Source organism: Cryptotermes secundus, unplaced genomic scaffold (genome assembly GCF_002891405.2).
Source record: "Cryptotermes secundus unplaced genomic scaffold, Csec_1.0 scaffold806, whole genome shotgun sequence".
NCBI lineage: Eukaryota > Metazoa > Arthropoda > Insecta > Blattodea > Kalotermitidae > Cryptotermes > Cryptotermes secundus.
This window is the reverse complement of record NW_019719372.1, coordinates 346222-369496: the sequence shown is the minus strand read 5'-3', so window position 1 is coordinate 369496 and position 23275 is coordinate 346222. Positions and strand designations below refer to the sequence as shown.

The following is a 23275-nucleotide window of genomic DNA, read 5'->3' as shown; positions in this document are numbered from 1 at the left end:
CCCCCCCCCCCGAAGAGATATTTTTACGGTTAGAGACCGCATTGTGGCAGCAACCAGTGTAAATTAAGTGCAGACCCCTCCTGGTACCCTGTTCTCGAATCCCGTACCTTGAAACGTCACCCAGTCCATACTGACCTTTTTTGAGAGGCCAACCGGCTAGCGGGGTAGAGACAACAGCTGTGGATAGAGGTGGCTCACAATATCAGGGGGCAGACCGCACAGTTATTTGAAAAGTCTTCCGCGCATGGCAGACTGTCCACACTTGAACCTGCGGCAGTGTAAATGCATATTAAACGTAGTTGTTAATTTGTAGCGAAAATAACAAAATTAAGATCAGAAATTATTTTGGAGCAGTTGTCAAATTCTGACCCGAAAATTCACGAAGGTCACATTTCCGGTTTCCATCTTGGAAACTATGGTAGCATGTACAGACGTCAGGGACCCCAGTGGGTTCTAGCTAGGGACCGAATAGAGTTTAGAGCTCGGTTCACAGTTTCACTTAACGATGCTGTCAGCCTAATCGGACCGTACAGTGCAGCGTCGGATGGTAGGGTGACTAGTGAACAGTGACGTAAACAAAAAGATGTCGAAGCAGGTGATCGTGGTCTGCTCTGAATTAACCGCTAATCTCAGAACTTCCCTTCAGGGAACGAGTAAAGATAGGCAGAAGGGTTCCCGCTGGAGCCAACCTGTGCTTCGAAGCGAAGCAACACAACTGGACAAGTAAGGATATGAAAACAGGCAAATATCTGGATATTAGTTCAAGACTGTACATTTCCAGAAATTCTGGAGTAGGAATCAATAACAAAGAGCTACACAAATCAATACCCCCAAATTACGGTTTCTCACAGTTACCTGGTGAGGGGCGACTGACGCAAAACTCATATAACAATTTACAGTCGTTAAACTTCATACAGTACATCCTGTTGTGTGTGTAATGTCTTACGACCCTCAACACAGTGATAAAGCGGAATAGCTTCGGGGGAAGACAAAAGCAGGTGCTGATATGTGTCTTATATAAGCATGGATTTCTTGATACATCTTTCAACCTATAATTTTGGTCATCATCACTGTACAGATAAGCATTGCTCGCAACAAGACACCATTTGCCCAATATGGACACATACTGGTACAATTAGCTTTAAAATCTTGGATTATAGATCACAGAAGGTACCTGACGATGACCTAAATCATAGGTCGAAACATGCAGCAAGAAATCCATGCTTACGTTAAATATTCATTCATTCATTATTCATTATTAGAGGGGGGTGGGTTTCCCCATGCACTTAGACCAGTTATTGGTCCATTGTGCGTCCCCCTTTTAATTTCTACTGTCCCCATACCCTACCGGTACTGGTGCTTTGCTATCAGCCCCACTTTGCCAGCGAGGTCGGCCCTCTTCTGGCACGTGGTACCTAATGCTTCAGCCCCACTTTGCCAGCGAGGTCGGTCCTCTTCTGGCACGTGGTACCTGATGCTTCCCCCTACGTTAAATAAGTAAGACACATAACATCTGTTTTTGTCTTCACGCTGAGATAACCTGCAGAATACAGTGAACGTAAACTGAAAGAAGAAAGCAGCAGTGAGCGGAGTGGCTGACAGCTCGCGGGCCCACTTCTCTGTAGGCAAGTTGAGGCACATTTCGCACAACTGGCGAGGGCCGAGGGTCGTGCACACAGGAGATCCTAATGCTTGTCCCGCACCGCTGCACAAGTACAGACACAGGCACACACATCAGATCTTGAAATTCAAGCGAAAGATCTGGTTAGCAAGTGGTATCTGCCGTCTTTCTGCAGGTTAACTGAAACGTGAGCTTGTACAAGGATACTTCATTATGTTACACCGCTTCTCCTGTATCAGGCAGAACCGGTAGTGGCATCCTTTGAAGGTACTGTCATGATATGCAAGCAACGGCAGCTGGTACCTGGCCCTAGGCTCTGACCGGATACACTTCAGAAATGAGAGGTTAGGTCTTGTTCTGCTTTCGATTAGATGTTCTTTTCACTTATTAATGATTCCGTAACTTCTGCAGTTGACTAGATTGAATGAAATATGAGTAGATAGCCCCTAGTTTACGGGCTCTCAAACTTTATGATACACTGACCCCTCACGCCCCCCTAAAATAACATAAACTTACGTCGCCCCTTCCTCATCATTACAGGTCAGCGATCGCTGTAGTTCTGCACACTGTCGTAGGTTCCTGTCAGAATGTACGGCGACAACAGGAACCTAATTACTATTACAGCATCTCTACACATACAGTGAGTCATAAAATGTCTCTGTATAATAATAAATAACCTCAGGAAATATTTCGCCTGCAGCACACATATTTTCCAAAAGCATCTGTATTAAACGTCACCTCCGCGCCGAAGAGTGCACGGACACAACTACATCTTTCATAACTCTGGAGAACTCCGTGACCCCTCGCGGTGGTGTGGGGCTGTCGTGACCTACATTCTGATGGGTCACGCTATAGTCAGTACTTTATCCGAATGTGCCATTGCAGGGTTGTCACCCAGGTTATTTTGTCTGGCCTTGTGCGTTGAGTGATGTGTGTGGAAGAAAGCAGAACTGATTTATCTGCAGCTAGATTTATTGATATAAACTCGCTGAACAGACCGGCATTCCTACATAGTACCGTTCACAGGACTAGACTAATGTGCTACTAACATCCATACAAATAAAACGTAAACAAGGAGAAGGTAGGAACTGTAGAAATATTTGAATTGTCCCTCGGGAAAAGATTTGAGCCGGATCACGTCAATATTCCATTGGCTTCAGAAGGACATAAAAACTGCGAAATGGATGCGTTTGTGGAGTTCTTTACTATGAAGAAAGCGCTGATTGAGTATGTTGGATGAATTTACGTTACAAGTTGTACAAGATTAAATCGATAACTGCAACATCTCGTAACCTTTTCAGTCCCGCATCTGGTTTCTTAATCATTTAACTGTCCATTTAGTAGCTGATACCACGCAACGCCGAATGTCAAATGATTGGTATCGAATAATGATTTGGCAAAGATATGAAGTGACGCGGAAATGCCCTAAATTGAGGTGTTTGCCTTGTGGCACTGAAGACAGCCACGAAAGAAACTCATCAGGGCAGCCCGTCTCTGGCCCGCGACCTCCCGATTATAAGGCATAACTTCTCAAGGGGACCTCTGAGCCAAATTCAGGACATTTCCCGCCCAACAGTAGTCTCTAACGTCTTTGGTAGATGGGGGAAGCATCGAGATACCGCTGAGCCAGTAGAAGCCGAACTCGCTGGCTGAGTCGGGACTGATGGCACGCACCAGTACCGGTAGGGTATAGAGACTGGTAGAATATCACAGGGGGACGCACAATGGACAAATACTGGTCTAAGTGCAGGGGGAAGCCCACCCTCTCCAACAACAACAACAGCGCACAGCTCACCATTTTATTCCACCTGATTACTCGACTCGGCGTTGGACAATGAGGCATATCTAATCATTTCTCAATGATTACAGGTTATGAGTTCACGTGAAAGTTCCTGCCTACACGCGCTACCAGCTCTCGGCTGCAGCGGATGGCCACAAGGTGTGCAGTTCCTAATATGATACGAAGTAGATCAGGATATGTGTATAAATTGGAGGGTGGGTCCTATGGAGGACACAGATGTGCAGCCACGTCTCCCGCACACAGTGACGGATCAATACGCCGTCCAGGAACGGCATACACGTCGAGAGAAGGAGACAACAGCGCAGCCGGCGAGGGAGCGACCGAGTACACGAAAAGGTCAAAGTTCATAATGGTAGGAACAGCAGCAGCAAGAGGCAGACTGTGTAGACAGGACCAGGATCCAGCCTCCAGCGGTGTTATGGGCGACGTGGCAGCAAACAGAAGGCGTGGAGTACGTATCTTGTGGTCACAGAACCCTTCCCCCCGCCTCTTCTGGTTTCCATGTCTCTTGCAGCAGAGCAATTCGAAAAAAAGGATGGAATATTCCTATATCTGAAGACGGAACATCCGCCAATGTGACCACTGCTTGATATCTGATAGTGAGCTGAAGTCCTGCGAATAAGTCTGTTGGGATATGCAGGACATACTAGAACCGAAATGGATCCTGTGACTGCACGCATACACAAACAAACACAAGAGCGCTGAATTGCATGTTACTGTGGATTACATAAATATGACATTATAGCACAAAATCTATGGCACTAGAAAGGCGAGCAAGGGGACAACCAGGCTTAGTAATTTCCGCCCGGAATTCCTTGTTCTTTTTTTTAAGGTGGTGGTGGTGATAAATCGCTTTCCATCAAATTTCTCTCAGTTCAGAGACGGAACCACAATAATACAGCGCATGCTCATAATATCTAGCTCTTTATTTACGTCTTATAAATGCAGCTATATATACAGTGGCCATGTATTTCGAAAAGAGAGTCCGGGATACGTAGGGAAGAGAGAGTGGGCCGGAACAGAGGTGTGGGGGAAGGAGGGGTATATTTGCATGCTAAAGCTGATCCCACCTCTGCTTTAAAATCGAGAATATAGAAACTTAGTGGCTAGCAGACTGTGTACAAGTGTCGGGCTCACTGAGCTTCTGCACTTTGTCCATTGTCTCGTGTTACTTCGTTATAATGTGCTTATAGCATTAATATATTTCTGTCTTAAGTACGTGTGTTACTTCAGTCACATCTTCTATTACTAGTCTTCAATTAACTCTCCTCAAAATTATATTTATGCTTGTTAGTTTATTACTTAATTTGATTTTCTCCTTGACTTCCTTTTTTTTTCCCCCTTGGCACTACAGCCCCAGTGGGCCTAGGCCTACCTCCATGAACTTCTCCGTTCACTTAGGTTTTTCTAGATCTTACACATTCGGTAGGACTCCTTGGGCGGGTGATCAGCTCGTCGCAAGGCCTCTACCTGTACACAAACACAGAAAAACCTACACACAAACTAAACATCTATACCCTGAGTGGGATTCGAACCCACGATCCCAGTTTCCAAGCTAGCGAAGACAGTACATGCCTTAGACCGGTCGGCTACCGTGACCGGCCCATGACTTTCTTACTTCACTATATTCTTCTATCTTTCCCATTCAAACTCACCAGTCTCCTTTTCTGCAGTTTCAATTAAAATTCAGACCCAATGAACATTAATGGATTGCATCCTATTGTGTATTCAATATAGTTACGTGAGCTGGACCGCCAGCACGACACAAAGAAGGGTAACTTCAAGGTGGAGACAAAATAGATTTTGTGCTGTTTCATACTAGCTTATTGTAGGCGGGTGTATGCTACTTGTTTCGACATTTACTTAGGTGGTCATTATCAGGAAAATAGCATAAAAGCATAAACAAAGTTACTTGAATTCAGTTGCTCTAATATGGATTCATATTGTGGCGTGCCGCCAGAAAGCCGGAATGGTTGAGGAGATCAGACGTGACTTCCTAGGCAACGACCAACGTTTCCACGACAGCGGCTAGGAATGGAGGAGATCAGAGTTGATTTCCTAGGCAACAAGCAGCGTTCCCGCTACAACGCTACAATCGGAAGGCATCCTATACAGCGGCTAGCAATTTAACACTGGAGTTCCCACCGTTACACGCGAACTGTTGGAAGCAGCTTTTGCATAGCAGCGGCCGAGGTTAAACCTTCGACATGGTATTCTCTATTGAGTCCGCGTGCAAGTTATAAGAGTCCAGCAGGGTTCTTAGTGTGGCTCCGACTAGAGCAGGAGCAAGCTCTCATCAGACAAAGGGATCAAGAAGACTTCACCGAGATTAGCTTTATAAGTGGATGATAATTGTACTTGTTGGTGTCAAAGAGGTTGGCCAATAAACATATTCACCAAATCTGAGACCCGCGTGAATTTTCTTGTCGCGTTACATAGGCAACACGCGACAATATTATGCATTTTTTGTAGATGTGATTATTTTATTAACTGGGTCCTTTGCCACCACGGCATGGCGCATCCTCAGCTTGCGGATGGAGAGGACTTCCACAGGTATGGAGGGTAGCTGAGAATATATTGAATTAGCATTCGCGGACAGCCGACAAGTGGTGGTCCTACAGTTTGCGGGTTGGGCGTGGGGCTAACAACTCAGCGTATAAAATAAGCTTGTTAAGAAATATCACAAGAAGCCTCGGAACTTGACGGATTCTGTGGATAAACAACATAAGCTAAAGAAAATGGATATGAGAATCGGTACTTGGAACGTCAGAAGTTTGTATAGGGCAGGTTCGCTCAGGGCAGTGGCGGAAGAAATCTCAGAGCGTGGGAGTACAGGAGGTCAGATGAAACGGAGGTGACAACGCACCAGCAGACGAATATATTTTTTCTATGGAAGAGGGAATAAGAATCATGACTTAGGTGCAGGTGTTTCGTACATAAGAGAGTCATATCAGCAGTTAAGAGGGTAGAGTTTCTTAGTGATAGGATATCATATATAATACTAAGAGGTCGCTGGTGCGATATCGTCGCCCTGAATGTTCATGGCCCATTAGAAGATAATACTGATGATATGAGGGGCAGGTTCTATGAAGGACTAGAACATGTGTTCGAAAATTAGCCTAAATTCGTACCATTTGAAATTTTAGTTCGGAGATTTCAATGCCAAAGTAGGTAGGGAAGACATTTTCAAACCAATAATTATGAATGAGAGTTTACACGAAATTACTAATGATAATGTAGTTAGAGTAGTAAACTTTGCACATCCAAAAATCAAATTATAAAAGTACGATGTTCCCACATCGTAACATTCACAAGTTTACTTGGACATCTCCTGATGGTAAGACGCACAACCAAATTTACCATATTTTGATAGACAGGAGAAGGCTAAGCACAATAGACCACTGTAGGTCGCGGTGCAAGGGCCGAGAAGGCCCACCCCTTATACGTACATTCAGATAGGAGACGGCATTCAAGTATATTTGATGTCCAATCGTTCAGAGCAGCGGATTGTGATACTGACCAGTATCTGGTGGTGGAAAAATTTAGGGAGACTGAGAGTGAGTAAACAAATTTTACGTAACAGATCAACTACTGACCAGATTTTTTGCATTCGTCAGAAAAAAATGGAGTACAATGATGCAGTACATCAGCCATTCGTAGACGTCAAGAAATCCTTTGATTCAGTTAGGAGGGAAGTATTGTGCAATATTCTGATAGACTTTGGGATACCCATGAAACTAGTTAGGTTGATTAAAATGTGTTTAAACGAAACGTATAGTAAAGTCCGTGTAGGTAAACATTTGTCTGATAAATTTCCTATCCTGAATGGTCTAAAACAAGGAGATGCTTTATCGCCACTCCTTTTCAACTTCGCCTTAGAATATTCTATTAGGAAGTTCCAGGGAAACCAGGTGGGACTGAAATTAAACGGGACACATCAGCTGTTGGCCTATGCCGACGACGTGAATCTACTGGGTGATAATGTAGATACCATAAAGAAAAACACACAAACTTTAATTGACGCAAGTAAAGAGGTTGGTCTAGAAGTAAACACTGAGAAAACTAAGTATATGTTGCTGTCTCGTCACCAAAATGCAGGGCAAAATCATTATATAAAAATAGTAAACAGATGTTTTGAAAATGTGGCACAATTCAGATTTTTGGGAACAACGATAGTAGATCGAAACCTGATTCGGGAGGAAATTAAGAGGAGATTGAACTCGGGTAATAGTTGCTACCATTCAGTCAAGAACCTTTTGTCTTTTCGTCTGTTGCCCAAAAACATAAAAAATTAGAATATACAAAACTGTTATTTTGCCTGTGGTTCTGTATGGGTGTGAAACTTGGTCTCTGACATTAAGGGAGGAACATAGACTGAGGGTGTTTGAGAACAGGGTGTTGAGGAGAATATTTGGACCAAAGAGGGATGAAGTGACAGGAGGTTGAAGAAAACTACACAATGAGGAGCTTCATAACTTGTACTCTTCTCCAAGTATAATTAGAATGCTCAAGTCAAGGAGGATGAGGTGGGCAGGTCATGTAGTACGAATGGGGCCAAGGGGAATGCATATGGGTTATTGACGGAAAAGTCAAGAAGAAACAGACCACTGGGAAGACCAAGGCGTAGGTGGGTGGACAATATTAAAATGGATCTTAGAGAGATAGGATGGGATGGTATGGACTGGACTGACGTGGCTCAGGATATGGGCCATTTGTAGGCTCTTGTGAACACGGTAATGAACCTTCGGGTTCCATAAAATGCTGGGAAGTTCTCGAGTAACTGCACAATTAGCGGCTTCTCAAGAAGGTCTCAGCTCCATGTGTCAGAGTGAGCTGCGATTATTAGCGAATAATTAACGCACCTATATCTTCCAATTCTGTGCCTTTAGTTCAACATTATATGAGGCAAGCAATGACGATGGCGAGAATAGATTGCAAGACAACATACATTCAAATATGGCCACAAAAATATATTTCAGTAGAAAAGAGGGCAAAAACGCATTACAGTTAACTCTGCATATGTACGAGTGTATGTATATCTATATATATTTATATATATCAATATTTTAATGTTATCGCTTTCATGAAATCAGGGACAGACGTATACACAAAAAATCGAAGTTCATTGTAATCGGCTCTTTTGTTGTTGTTATTGGATTTTTGCCTTGTCCCAACCTTGACGCACGCGCAGTGGAAGTGATGACGTAATATGGTGGTTTGAACTTTAACTCCGACTTGGATACATACGTCTTATTAAGAACCTTTTAAGAAAAGACAAGAGACTGAAAACTTTAAAGAAATATTTATAATTCTTGGTTTTAATAATTTATTTGTTTAAATTGATGTGTATAAATTTTCATAAACATTATGAGGGTTTCATGTTTTTGATGACTTTCTCAGAGAAAGAGAGAACGAAGAGTTAACTTAAAGTATTGTCACGTATAAAGTTTAGCGTGACGAAAAATTAATGAGTTCTGTATCCGATGAGTCAATTTATTGGATCTTCATCAGTCGAAACTACAAATAGTTAGTTAGTTATTGGAGAGGGTGGGTTTCCCCATGCACTCAGACCTGTATTGGTCCATTGTGCTTCCCTCTGATTTCTACCAGTCTCTATATCCTACCGGTACTGGTGCTTACCATCAGTCCCGCCCAGCCAGCGAGACCGGCTCTACTAGCTGAGAGGTATCTATAAAGCTTCCCCCATCTACCAGAGGTATTAGAGATTGCTGTTGGGCAGGAAACGTCCGTAATTTGGCTCAGTGAACTCCTTTGGAGATATGAGGTTCTTTTACGTGCCGTAAAGCTACGACACGGGACCCACGGCTTAAAGTCCCTCCCGGAGGACTTGTTCCCTGAATTTTTCCGCCCTTAAAAATTCGACGACCTCCGCCGGGTATTTGAACCCGCGTACTACGAGTCATGAGGTGGGAACGTTACCTCTAGACTACGGAGGACGCAACTACAAATAGTTACTACACTTTTAAGATTCCTGGATCTATGACACACCAACAATTATAACACTCTCAAAGTTACTGCATGCATAAAACATAAAGTGAAGTCTTCAAAACTTCGACTTTTGAATTGTCGTGAACGACGTCTTCCTGATGAACATCTCAAGCAGAGCAGAGCACAGCAGAAGCTTTCTGCCGTTAATCAGACGGCTTCTAACGGCGCGTCCACATTACTCGTGCTCGTGCTCGCCAGGCTTCGGCGCGTGAGGATCCGTATATTTACTCGTAGTGTGTATAGACTGTTGTCGTATTTTAATTTATTGGCTATAGTTTTTAAATTAAAAATTAAAAATTTTCTTCTCTCGTGACTTGTCATATCGTCCACATTACTCGCGAGCATAACGAGTCACACGAGCACGAGTAATGTGGACGCGCCTTAAGAGTGGAGAATCTTCAGCTTCACGCGCTCAGGTCATCTCTTCACAGACTCCCACACAGAACTGTCTAAACTTTAACCTTGTTCCTTTACTTATAAAATCTCAGCACGGACCAAGTAGAAAGCTCTGTCTACTCCACATTACCGAGCCGAGCTTCGAGCCGAACCATGTCGCGAGCATTAAACACGTTCGTTGCGCGCAAAATACACGCAACGCGAACCATTTGCAGCGAGCCATCAATTGTCGGTTTCTGGCCGTCGCATCAAAGGAAGTTCGCGGCATAGTTACAGACTGCAGTGGAAGGCATGGCGGACAGAACCTCGAGCTGACAGGCATAGTCGGAGTTGTTTATCCACGACTGAACTAAATGGCTCGCATAGATGCTCGCGACTGGGCTCGGTTCGAACCTCGGCTCGCTAATGTGGACACAGCCTAACGTCTCGTGCAGTAACGCGTTCAAGCAGCAACACACGGGTACATTATAATCGAAGGTTTTCGGTACAGTGCATCGCCGAGCAGGCCGCTGTAGCGACGAGCCAAACTTATATTCCAAAGGATCTTGGTTCGAATCCTGGCCAGGACACCGGTTATTCTGATTGATGTTGTCACTTCCCTCAATTCCTTAAGGTAAATGCTGGGAAAGCCGGTCACAGTGGCCGCGTGGTCTAAGGCAAGAACCGTCTTCGCCCGCTCGAACACTGGGAATCGTAGGTTCGAATCCCACACGAGGCAGGAATGTCTGTATGTGTTTATTCTGTTTGTAGGTAGAGGCCTTAAGACGAGCTGATCCCCCGTCGAAGGAGTCCTAGCAGCTGTGCATAGATTAAGGAACCGAAAAAGCGGCCAAGCTCCACAAGGGCTGTAGAGCCATAGAGAGGTTTACAGACAGACAGATAATACTGGGAAGGTAAATCGATTATGTCATGACCGTTTCCTTCCAAATCATCGTTGATTTTCTTACCATCTTAGATATTGATAGTGTTATCAAACAGCCCACAGTACGTTACATCTCTAAGCAGGTGAAACACGTTAAACAAAATTCTGAAACACTTTCGTGTGAACATCATATGCCTTCGTATTGTCGTGTGCATGAGTGACTCTCGACGGGGTTTTGGATTTGATATTGATTTACTCACCATTTAGGGATTGTAACTACAAGTATCTATAATAGACCCACTGAATTACCCACTCCAAATATCACTGTAACTGCAGCACACATATTCTCTCTATTCACTAGACGTTTCGTGGTAACGGATTTTTTAACTGCCCACTTAAGTTCTTACCGTCTAGCACACACCCCACAACTGAAACCAAGTTCTAAACTTGTCCCATTGATACACCTCGACACGGACTACGTAGAAAATACAGCTCTTTTACTTTTGTAGTTCAATTGTTGCTGTGGACGTGTGTTTACTGCGCCGTTGCGTAGCTACGGTTGAGGCGCGAACAACAGAAACAGCGCTTCCAACATTCATTCTGTTGCTGTGTGCTGATTCATTGCCGTGGGAACCTGTTCATTTGCGATCGTTACCTAGTAACGGGTCCACGCTCTAAATGTTACATCGAATTGGCGTGGTTTCGAAAGTTTCACTTATGTTCCCGAGGTAATCGTTTAGAAACTTTAACCTGGTCTGGTCTAGTATACTGCTGTTGGCCTTCGCCAGGACAGTCATTCTTGGTGTCGGGACCCGTGACCACACATTTTTGTCTGTGATTCTTGAACCAATTAGCTCCACGCTCATTTAACTAATGCCTTCTGGTAACAAACGGTGCAGATTTCAGTGACTGGAAACCTTTATTGCTTTCTGTGCAAAACGTCCGCTACGGCAAGGAGAAAATGATTCTGACCTGTAAGCCCAATAGCTGGAATATTTCTTGAATTGTCTCGGTTCCCGAAAATATTGTGGCATTGAACTTGCAGTCTTCGTACCCACTCCTGCTGTCACTATACCCGCCCAACGTTAAAGGCAGCTGAGATCAAATCCTTGGTTCTGTCCCTGAAACAGACGTACCAGCTTCGCTTTGAGGCGTATTTTAGACCGGCGTCGGGCGTCTGGACTGTATAGCGTCGACCAGTAGGATAACGAACCAGAAAGAAGCTTTCGTAATGTAATCAAGTAGCTATCTCGCGTTTATTTGGAAGGTTGGGGTAGAGCATGAAAACCTCGCTCACGATAGCCATTTCCTATCCGACATTCGAACCAGGTACCTCCTGAGTCAGATGCCAAACTGCTCGGTAGAATCAATGTCGTCCAGCTGTTAGCATCTGAAAGCACACTGCGACTTCCTTTCCGAACGAATCCGAATTTGCTTTGTTTTCCTCCAAACTCTTTGAAAACGTGAGGTGGTAGCGTAGCTGGTTGAGGCACTACAAGCCGGAAGGGTGCAGGTTTCATTCCCGATGAGTTCATTGGGATTGCTGCACAATGGCTCTGGTGTCGACTCAACCACTACCAGAGGGGAGTACCAGGAATCTTCCTGGGAGTAAAGTTCGGCCGGTGTGTAAGGCTGACATCCTCACCGCCATCTGTTGTTTGTTAGTTAGTTAGTTAGTTATTTAGAGAGGGTGGGTTTCCCCATTCACCGCGAACAGTTTGATCTATTGCGCTTCCCTCTATGATATTCTACCAGTCTCTTTACCCTACCGATAAATGGTGCGTACCATCAGTCCCGCCGAGCAAGCGAGTTCGGCCACTTGCTTAGCGGTGTCTATAATGCTTCCCCCATCTATCAGAGGCCTTAGAGACTATTGTTGGGTGGGAAACGTCCTGGAATTTGGCTCAGTGATCCCCTTTGGGGATATGAGGTTCTTTTACGTGCCGTAAAGTTACGACACGGGACACACAGCTTAAAGTCCCTCCCGGAGGACTTGTTCCCTGAATTTTTCCGCCCTTAAAAAGTCGACGACTTCCGCCGGGTATTTGAACCCGCGTACCACGAGTCATGAGGTGGGAACGTTACCTCTAGACTACGAAGGCCGCTACCGCCATCTGTAAGCTGATTGTCTAGAAAATGTGGGAGCCTCGACGTCTCACAACCCAATGGGCTTCCAAGACCTGTTACAGGGATAGCTTTACCTTTAACTTTTTTACCTGACATAAAGCACAGGTCTGAAAATACTGTGCAACGGCTATTTGAAAAGATTTCCGACGTGACGAATATTCATTAAAATAAAATGTAAAGAGGGTACTTGTGTATTATCAACACACATTATGTTAACAAAATTTAGAGACCATTTCTGTCACGAAAGTCAAAGAGCAGCATACATAGGACCGTAGGCCAAAAAAGAAAATATTTTAATGTGAAATAAATGAACATCTGTAAAGCAAAGATGTAATTAAGCACCAAGCCAAGAAGACGTATGGGGGAACTGAGGCATAGACCCAAGTACTTGTAACCTCGACACCAGATATAGGTGAGTGAGCAGTTCCACGTTCAGGGGAAAGAACTCTCGGTATCCACTGGATAGGAGGCTGAGTGGGGAGCCACGAATATAATTTTTAAAGAACGCAATTCGAAAATACAGTACTTTCACTTCATCGGACTCCACCTTTGGTTCCACACTTCGGGTTTTCAGGTTTGTTTATGTTGGACAGCAGCGAATAAGCTCATTAACCACAAGATCACTGCCAGCAGGAAGGGGGGGGGGATTCTCAAGAGGAAAGCAGTCACCACTGCGACGCCATAAGCATATTTCGAGAGATCTGTCCTGACCGATATACGCGTGGAGGCCTCCAAATAGAACACCGAGGTTTTCACCTAAGCTGTAGGTTTCAACTTCATTTCACTGCCCTCCGTCACAGGAATAAAACGTTAATCCCGCCATCTAGGATCTGAATTCCTACCTAGGTAGATAGAACTAAGAATGGAGAGAGACGTAAAAGGTAAAATGGTAAAGCTATCCCTGTAACAGGCCGTGAAGGCCCATAGGGTTGTGGGCCGCTGAGGGTCCCACATTATCTAGACAATCGGTTCACAGATGGCTGTGAGGTTGTCAGCCTTACGCGCCGGCCGCCCCTTACCCCTCAGGAAGATTCCTGGTACTCATTTCTGTTAGAGGCTGAGTCGACCCCAGGGCCGTAGTGCGGCTAGGATTAGGTCAATTAAAAAAATCCACCTCATCGGGACTCGAACCCGCGACCTCCCGGCTTGAAGCATAGTGCCTCAATCAACTACGTTACAGCGTGCCCCCGATGAGACACGTATAGTCTATAACAACACAGAAACTTCCCCGGCTAAATTATAATGTCAGAAGGAACAAAACATTTCATAGTGTTCCACTAAGATTCAACACATTATGCGTCTGAAAATAGTTACTGATATGAGTTCTGAGCCCCCCAGGGTGATGTATCATCAGATTAAGGTCTTCAGGTCTGAATATTGAGCAGGAATGTTACTCTAAAACTTCGACATCCTCTTGGAAGTCTCATTGGTGTCACGAACTAAAAGACCACAATGTGAAGATTGTTTACTGCGGTAAGAAGCTTGTCGTATGATTATTCGCTAGAGCTCAAAGTGCTATTGCGAAACATAATCTCTTCGCATAACGGAAGAACATAAATTTCAACACGGAAACAAATTTCTAAGTCAAATATTCAAAGCAGAGAGAAATATGCTAACTAGGCGGAGCAGGCAAAATGCGATAATGACGAAGGCCATTATTTATAGGTCTCCTCGTCTCTTAATTGGGATCTCGAGGGTAACAGTAACAGTGGTCGGCCGCGCGGTCTCAGGCATGAACCGTCTTCGCTGGCTCGAAAGCTAGGATCACGGGTTCGAATCCAACTCGAGGCATGGATGTCTGTGTGCAGGTAGCCTGTTTCTAAGGGCTGATCCCCGTCCAAGGAGTCCTACCGACTGCGTAAAACGTCAAGAAAATGAAAAAGAGGCCAAGGTCCAACAAAGGCCTGTAGAACCGCATATAATTACATAGATACATAGACAGATAGACAGATAGATAGAAAGAAAGACAGACACATAGGTAGATAGTTAGCTAGCTAGACAGACACATAGATAGACAGACATAGATAGATAGATAGACACATAGACAGATATACAGATAGGTACATAGATATACATATAGATAGATTAGATAGATATTTGTAGAGCCGCATATAATTACATAGACAGACAGGTATACAGACAGACAGACAGCTAGATAGAAAGACAGACACACAGATATATAGATAGCTGGACAGATAGACAGATAGATAGAAAGAAAGACAGACACAGAAATAGATAGATAGATATATAGATAGATAGATAGATAGACAGATACACAGACACACATAGATAGATAGACAGACATAGATAGATAGACACATAGATAGATAGATAGATAGATAGATAGATAGATAGATAGATAGATAGATAGATAGATAGATAGATAGATAGATAGATAGATACACAGACACACATAGATAGATAGACATAGATAGATAGACACATAGATAGATATACAGATAGATAGAGTAGATAGATATAACAATACGTAGGTACAAGTACGTTGCCAACGGCTAGGTATGTTGGTTAGGTGGGAAGGGACTGAAATTTGTTGACATATTGTTTTGCAGACACAACAGAAGTAAAAACTTCATGCTGCCTATCGAATAGACGTAGGTCTGGTTAGCAGCTATACACTCACACACTAACACACTGCACGCTTTGTCACGGAATGCGTACAGAAGCTGTTGGCATCTGCACTTAATTGCGGGCCGGAGACAAATCTGTAGTTCAACTATTTTTAAAGAGTTACGTCGAATCAGTAATTTCGCCAATGACTTTACGTACCATCGAAAGACATAATATTATTATGTAAGATTTGAGGCTTTCACGGCGGTGACTATGAAGAAAGCAGTCCTCTGGGATTTGGCACCGTGTATATGTGGTGTTAACCGACGTTTCGGAGGAATGTATCGCCTCCATCTTCAGGGTAGAAGTCTGCTTTTACCGGTTCTCACGGTCTCTTCGCTTGCTGATTTCTTATATTTTTTCCTTCTACCCTGAAGATGGAGGCGATACGTTCCTCCGAAACGTCGGTTAACACCACATATACACGGTGCCAAATCCCAGAAGTCTGCTTTCTTCACATAATATTATTAACTAACCAACTAATTACATGCTTGAAAACCGCTATTTGTTTAGCTACTGAAAGAATTCCCAGTATTTTATGGAACACGAAGATTCGTTGCCGTGTTCGCAAGAGCACGCCACTGATCCCTATCCTGAGCCACATCAATCCAGTCCATAGCACACCATCCTACCTTTCAAAAATCAATTTTAATATTATCCTCCAAACTATGACTAGGTATACTGGCTTTTCCGCAAAAATTCTATTTGCAATTTTATTCTCCCCGTGCGTGCTACAGGCCCAGCTCGTTTCACACACCCTGAACATTCTAATTATACTCAGCGAAGAGTACAAGGTATGGAGCTCCTCATTATGTACTTTTCTCCAATCCCCCGTCATTTCATCTCTCTTCGGTCCAAATATATTCCTCAGCATCCAGTTCTCAAACACCATCAATCTTTCCTTAATATCAGAGACCAAGTTTCAGAACCATACAAGGACACAGGTAAAATTATAGTTCTGTATATTCTAAGTTTCATGTTTTTTACAGCAGATGAGAAGACAAAAGATTCTGGACTGAATTACCCGCGTTCATTCTCCTCTTAATTTCCTCCTGAATGAAATTTCGACTCGTTACTGTTGTTCCCAAATATCTGAACTGTGCCACATTTACAGAGGATCCAGTAACTATCTTTATGTCATCATTTTGTGACACAATGTTACTAGAAATTAGCAAGTATGCGGCCCAGTGTGGCGACCGGTCTCGAGCCCTGGTGCTGCTGCTGCTGCAACACGAAGCACCGAAACTCCTCCCTGGAAGTAGCAGTGTCAAGGGCCCTCATTACTCTCCCCTCACAGCGCCAACAGGACTACCAGAACCTTGGATTCCTGGGTTCGAAACCCACCTCAGACAGACATGCATGTCTGCGTTATTTGCTTATTCTGGAACCATGCCGACAAGCATGCCCTTCCTAAGAAGTAACGCCGAATACCTATTCACTGAATGAGAAGATGAGTCTCTAAATTGTTAATTAACAATTATTACAAGACAAAAGGTAAGAAAAAGACAAAGCTATCCCTGTAACAGGCCGTGAAGGCCCACAGGGTTATGAGACGTCGAGGCTCCGGTATTTTCTAGACAATCGGCTCACGGTGGCGGTGAGGTTGTCAGCCTTACGCGCCGGCCGCCCTTTTCCCCCCAGGAATATTTCTGGTACTCATTTCTGTTAGGGGCTGAGTCGAGCCCAGGGCCGTGGTGCGACTGGAAGGATGAGGTAAATTGAAAAATCCAGTGCCCTCATCGGGAATCGAACCCCTGACCTTCCGGCTTGTAGCACAGTGCCTCAACCAACTACGCCACTGTGTGCCCCCTTAATAATTACGAGACGAAGGGATAAGATACTGTTCGTAAGAAAATATCCTGTTTAATAATAATGATAAATACACAGGTTTACAAAGTAACATTGCTGAACAAATATGCCCATGTAAGTAACATTACTGAACACACAAGCCCATGTAAGTAACATTACTGAACACACAAGCCCATGTAAGTAACATTACTGAACACACAAGCCCATGCAAGTAACACTGATGAACACACAGGCTTATGTATGTTCTTTTATTGCTAGTGGGGTGGGATTAAGTCCTTTGTACTGCGGCCACTTCTGGCCTATTGTACCAGCCCCAGATGATAGGTGAGGGTGAATGTGGAGCAATTGGTGGAATGAAGATTGGCAGGGGAAACCGAAGTACTTGAAGAAAACCTGCCCCAGCGCCACTTTGTCCACCACAAATCACACTTGACCAGACCCGGGATCGAACCCAGGCCGCCGCGTTAGGACGCCAGCGACTAACCGCTTGAGCTATGGCGCGGACCCAGGCTTATGTAAGTAACACTGCTGAACACAAAACATACCTAAACAGGAACCAGTTGTTTTGTGGCCGGTAGTGACAAAAAGCAGAAACATCTTCGTAATATCTTCCTTACCTGCAACAAGGACAGAGAAAAGAATTGACTATTGGCTTACTTGACCACGACGTTTCGATCACACTGGCCATATAATGACAAACGAAATGAGAGCTTTAAGAGTTCTGTCGTCTGGGATATAGCGCTTTGAGGCCAGGTGAAAATCAGCCGACGTTTCTGAGCAACGTAACGCCTCAATCATCAAGGTCCAAAAGCGAAGCGAAAGAACAAACCTGAAGAAGGCAGCAAACAGAGAGCAGCTTAATGTTTGATTCACGCTAGTTTCTTGTGTGGTTTTCCTTCGACCCTGCTTATTGAGACGGTAAGTTCCTCCGAAACGTCCGTTTATTTTCAGGGGACTACAAGACATATCTCAGAAGACAGAACACTTATTTTCACGACTACAAGAACCTCAAATCCAGTGATAAGGGAAGATGATTATGAACGGTTTCGTCGTGGCCTATTTTAGAGTGCAACTGCTGCAGTCCGTTTGACAGATCAGGGCTTACATTCGTCCCGGGAAATTCCGAGTGCCCCAAATTTGTAGAGGGCCAAAGAAACAATTCGAACACAGACCGGAAACTTAAAGCGAATCTGCTTGCTTCTCTCAGTGTCACTCTAGATGGAATGCGCACAGATGGAGTTGGGTTCGAGCCCTGGTTCATTCTATGGAAACACGGAATGTTGAAGCCCTCGCAGCTGGGAATGCAATGACGTCATTTCGGACGATCTCCCTTATCAGTATGCCGTGATGACGGAGGTAGAAACAGTCTGCGAATGGTTGCAATTTCATTCCGTCCCGCAAGGGCTCATCGCACAAGTAAGGTTTCATTTCACACATCAGAAACCACCTTGAGAAGCTGAGAGTCGCACAGCTAATCAATATATTGCCTGTCTTTCATGTACGCAGGGGCTTTACTACCGCGTACGAAGGAGCCAAGAAGGAACCCAAAGCCGGTCTGGATGTGGCAGTCAACATAAGAATTTGAGTCACTGTCGGGATTTGAATCAGTCGGTAGCCAGTTCCCATTATGTCTGAGATACTCAAGTTCACATGTATTTCTACATCATACTGTGTCATTTTTATGGAGTGACTATAGTTTGGACTGGTAACCGGATTTATTGAACACTTACAGATCATAACTACAAGCAACTACAGAGCTACGCTAATTCACATACACTGCAGTTCACTACGGCACGCGCTATATCTTCTCAGTCTGCTGTGTGTTCACCAGAAGTGGCCTGGTGACTGCTTCCAACAATCTCCTCTGCTTCCGTGCCCACGTTCTTACCGTCTGGCGACTGTCACAGATTTTCTTTACTGTCACACAGTTACGGGCTTGATGTGGGGCACTCTGACAAGAAGGTTGGTCTGTCGTTTACAATTGCTACTGGCCCTCGCCAGCGAAGACATTCACGGGTCCGGGTCCATCGGGACTCATGACCGTATTTTACTCTCTCAGATTCGAAACTCTCTTAACCTGGAGGACCACGTCCCCGTATATATATATATCCTCCAGGAACAGGAGGGGGCCTACTTATACCCCCAGGCACTGGGTTCCCCTTTCGTCGCCTCCTACGACTCGCAGGGCTATAACTATACGGCGCGGACCGCGTAGGAGACGCCGTTTCTCTGTCGCTGTTTCCAATCATTGTGTTTGTCTGTTGACGGAGTGCATTATTGTTGCATCCAATTGTTTTGCTTATCTCGCTGTCGTTGCCCAGCAATGCGTCTACATGCCATAGTATCATTAAATACGTAGTTCCGCTGAGTTAAACAATGGTATGCAACTGAGATGAATTATTTGCTTTAAATTCTGTCTGTTTATCGCTTCCCATTGTCTGCCTATGATACCTGCATTTACAGTCTCCAGTAGGCAATCTTAGGCAAGAAATGTCCTGTGTCTTCAAACAGAGCTCGAGCATGGTCATCCTGGTTCCTAACTTATGTTGAAAATAGGATTCAGGAACTTTACGATAATGACGTAGTGATTCATGTCAATATCTGATGACGCAAACTCTTAGATGTCTTCCTTTTCTTTATAACCTGCTTCGGCTGTCTGAAGCAATTACTTTCCCTTTTCTTTCAGTAAGTTATTTATCACGTCAAATAAACCACAAAGAAATGTACTTGTTATGTACTGTGTGACAGGAACGTTTATATCAAACTGAAAGCAATACAAACACAGAAACACGACATCTTCAAGCTTCTTTAACTTCTACTTCTTCTTCTGCGGGCGCCACAGTTTATGAAGAATGTTGTCGTCTTTTACGACTGCCCTCCATTGGTCCCGTGAATTTCGTCTTCGGTTTCTAACGTCCATTGTCTTCAGACCTTCCTCAACTGAATCCAGCAAATTTGCCTACTCGTGGAGTACCCTCTGGTTTATGTAAGGGTTCTGCTCCTGAATTCTATAAATTCGTTGCAACCATCTCAACCGCCCTACTTCGATCACTATTACCGTATCTGGTTCATTATATAATTTATAAAGTCCAAGGTTATATCTTGATCTTCAAATGCCATTTCTCCTAATTGGGCCATAAATGCTTCCGAATATCCTTCTTTCATAGATTCGGAACTTATCTTCATCTACCATTTTAAGGGGGCAGCTTGCACTTCCATACGTAGGTATAGGCCTTTTCTTTTTCTTTTTATTCTTACTGGGGTGAGACTGAGTTCACTTGGTACTGCGGCCACTGTTTGGCCAATTGTACCAGCCCCAGATGATAGTTGATGGTGATTGTGGAGCAATTGGTGGAATGAAGATTGGCAGGGGACATCGAAATACTTGGAGAAAACTTGCCCGAGCGCCACTTCCTCCACCACGAATCCCAAATGACCAAAAGCTGGCTCGAACCCGGGCCCCGCGGTGGGAAGCCAGCCACTAACCGCTGCAGTTATGTCGTGGTCCTTAGGTATAGGCCTTACAAACGTTTTACATAGATCATATTTTGTCTGCCTCTTTAAATATCGTGAAATTAACTGTTCTTTGGGCTATAACTAGCTTGATTTGTCCTTACAATTCTCTGTTTTTTGTTCTCCTTGGCACTACAGCCCCAGTGGGACTAGGCCTACCTCCATAAAATTCTCCGTTCACTTCAGTTTTTCTAGATCTTACATATTCGGTAGGATTCCTTGGGCGGGTGATCAGCTCGTCGCAAGGCCTCTACCTGTAGACAAACACAGAAAAACGCACACACACAAACTAAACTTCCATGCCCTGAGTAGGATTCGAACACACGATCCCGGTTTCCAAGCGAGCGAAGACAGTAAATGCCTTAGACCGCTCGGCTACCGTGACCGGCACAATTCTATGTTATATTTCAATAATTAAGTTATTGTCTTCTGTTAAGGCACATCCTCCATACATGTTCCGAAATCATTAGGTAAATTAAGATCACAGCATGCATTAACGGACGGCTGGGTTACATAAACACGTGAAATTGCGTACACCTTGAGCGTACAAATTGTCTAAACTCCTTTGATATTTTGATTAAGTCATTAGCCTTGAGGTTTATTTACTGCAAAAGTGGATCCGCTGTTACGCAGCGAAATGCGCCCCTCAGTGTTAGAAACAAGTTGCTTCTGCCTATCATCAGCAAGACGAAAACGTGAGCACCACCGGCGTTCTTTGATGACAAATACTGAAGACGCTTTAAGTTTGGAGACGATGAAACTCTTCCACGCCGAATTTCATTAGAATCTGGTGAAGTATTTATGGAATATACAGAAACATCCACTTTTACGCTTGCGAGAAACTTAGCTTCATATGGATCATATGGCTGAAAGGAGGAACTTCGGAACAAAATGTGATGGGAATCCCCCGCATTTAATTTCAACATTTGTCAACGGTTTACACAAGCGAGGAAAACTCTATTTATGGTCTTACATAAACTTGCAATTGCACAAGAACTATACATAATAGTCGCCCATAACGAACTTCAAGAAAATATGTCCAATACTCACACTACATCACACACAGCAGACAGACCCGGAAACAGCTTATGACTTTCACGCAAGACGTCCCTTTTATTTTGAAAACCCTGGCGGCTTCCCAAAAAGGGCTCAGCTCGCTTAAGCGTGTCACAACAATACCTGTTCATTGCTACGCAAAGACTCAGTAAACACATTTCAGCGTAGGCAGTGACGTCACACAACAGTGTGTAGCAACCACGTGACGTGTTTCCCGTAGGTCCGCGCCGAAGGTTTATAGGGAACAACAAAGGTCTTTGAGGGCAGGCGTAAGCTGGAGGAGTGACTAATAGAAGGAGTTGAGTTCCGAGGTTCCAGAGTGACTGAAAAAGAAATGTCAAGAAGACTTCATATGTAATTTGAAGCACTAGTTTCTGTGTTGAGATCCGTTGCCAGGAGGTGACTACTGGAAACAGAATTCTAGTGCGTGTGCAACGGTGAACTGTAAAGCGTGTAAAGCAGCGATAACGCTGTATTAAGTGTGATTAAGAGATCTTGTGACAGAAGTGCTAATAAATCAAACCATTGGATCTATAACCCGTTATTTTCGTCACATGTACCCCCCCTCACGCGACAACAAGTTCCATATTCTATGATTTTAATATCATCCTATTTAGATGATTTATTTATCAGAAAAACGTAACGAGACTTAAGTGGTTAACACTTCACAGCTGAATATTTAATTATTGAAATGCCTTCTGGATTGTGTTACGAATGAATGGATTTAATTCACGAATAAATCCTCTTTTATAAGTTCGGGAGGACCAACGTGTGGTGATCCCAAGATTCCTCGTACCCACGGAAACCTTTGTTGATACTTTGTTGACATGAGAATGAGTTCTGGCGAGCTCTTGCCTAGCAAAAGGACTTCTGCTTGTTCGTTACTATTCCGGCTTTCAGGCGATGTTTACCGAAACGGTGCGTAGCAAAGGATGGTTGGAGCATTTGATACATTCCCCATGTACAAACACTACAACACTGTGATAGATCCAACATTTTTAAATGTGTATAACCTGTCCAAAGATACATACCTATGAATTAGACGAAATCAACCAGAATTTTCAACGTTAATTCTGGGAATCAAGGTTCCCCAATCATCTTTTCGTATCTTTAAAAAGATGACTCGTTACGTCACTTTTCCTTTTCTGTTGCTCATAGTTTTATGCTTTTGTATAACGCCTTATTCCGATCTAAGCATGAGTACAGTTCTGTCTCCTTGAATTCCATAACGTTTTCTGATTCAATTAAACTTGAAGGTATTGAAGAAAATTTACACATTTATATTATAGTGCAGGCATGTCAAACTCAACTTGTGCAGAGGGCCACCTCAGCCCTATAAATAATAGTCCAGGGCCGCACTTCAAAATAGAAATATACATTAGATTTTGATACAAGGAAATTTAATTCTATTTATCATTTTCATTCTATTTATTATTTAGGAATAATTTCAATA

The 23275-nt window shown here is 43.8% G+C and overlaps 1 protein-coding gene across 7 annotated transcripts in view; it reads right to left on the bottom strand.

The window, feature by feature from the left end:
• The window catches only part of LOC111865267 (potassium voltage-gated channel protein Shab), a 341635-nt gene that overhangs the window by 147409 nt on the left and 170951 nt on the right, over positions 1–23275 (bottom strand). Inside the window, exon 4 of one of the 7 annotated variants that reach the window (XM_033751801.1) lies at positions 17799–17870. The exons of the other annotated variants lie outside the window; for them this stretch is intronic. The gene's annotated coding sequence lies outside the window, so the exon portion shown is untranslated. The remainder of the gene's footprint in view (positions 1–17798; positions 17871–23275) is intronic. 7 annotated transcript variants of the gene reach the window in all.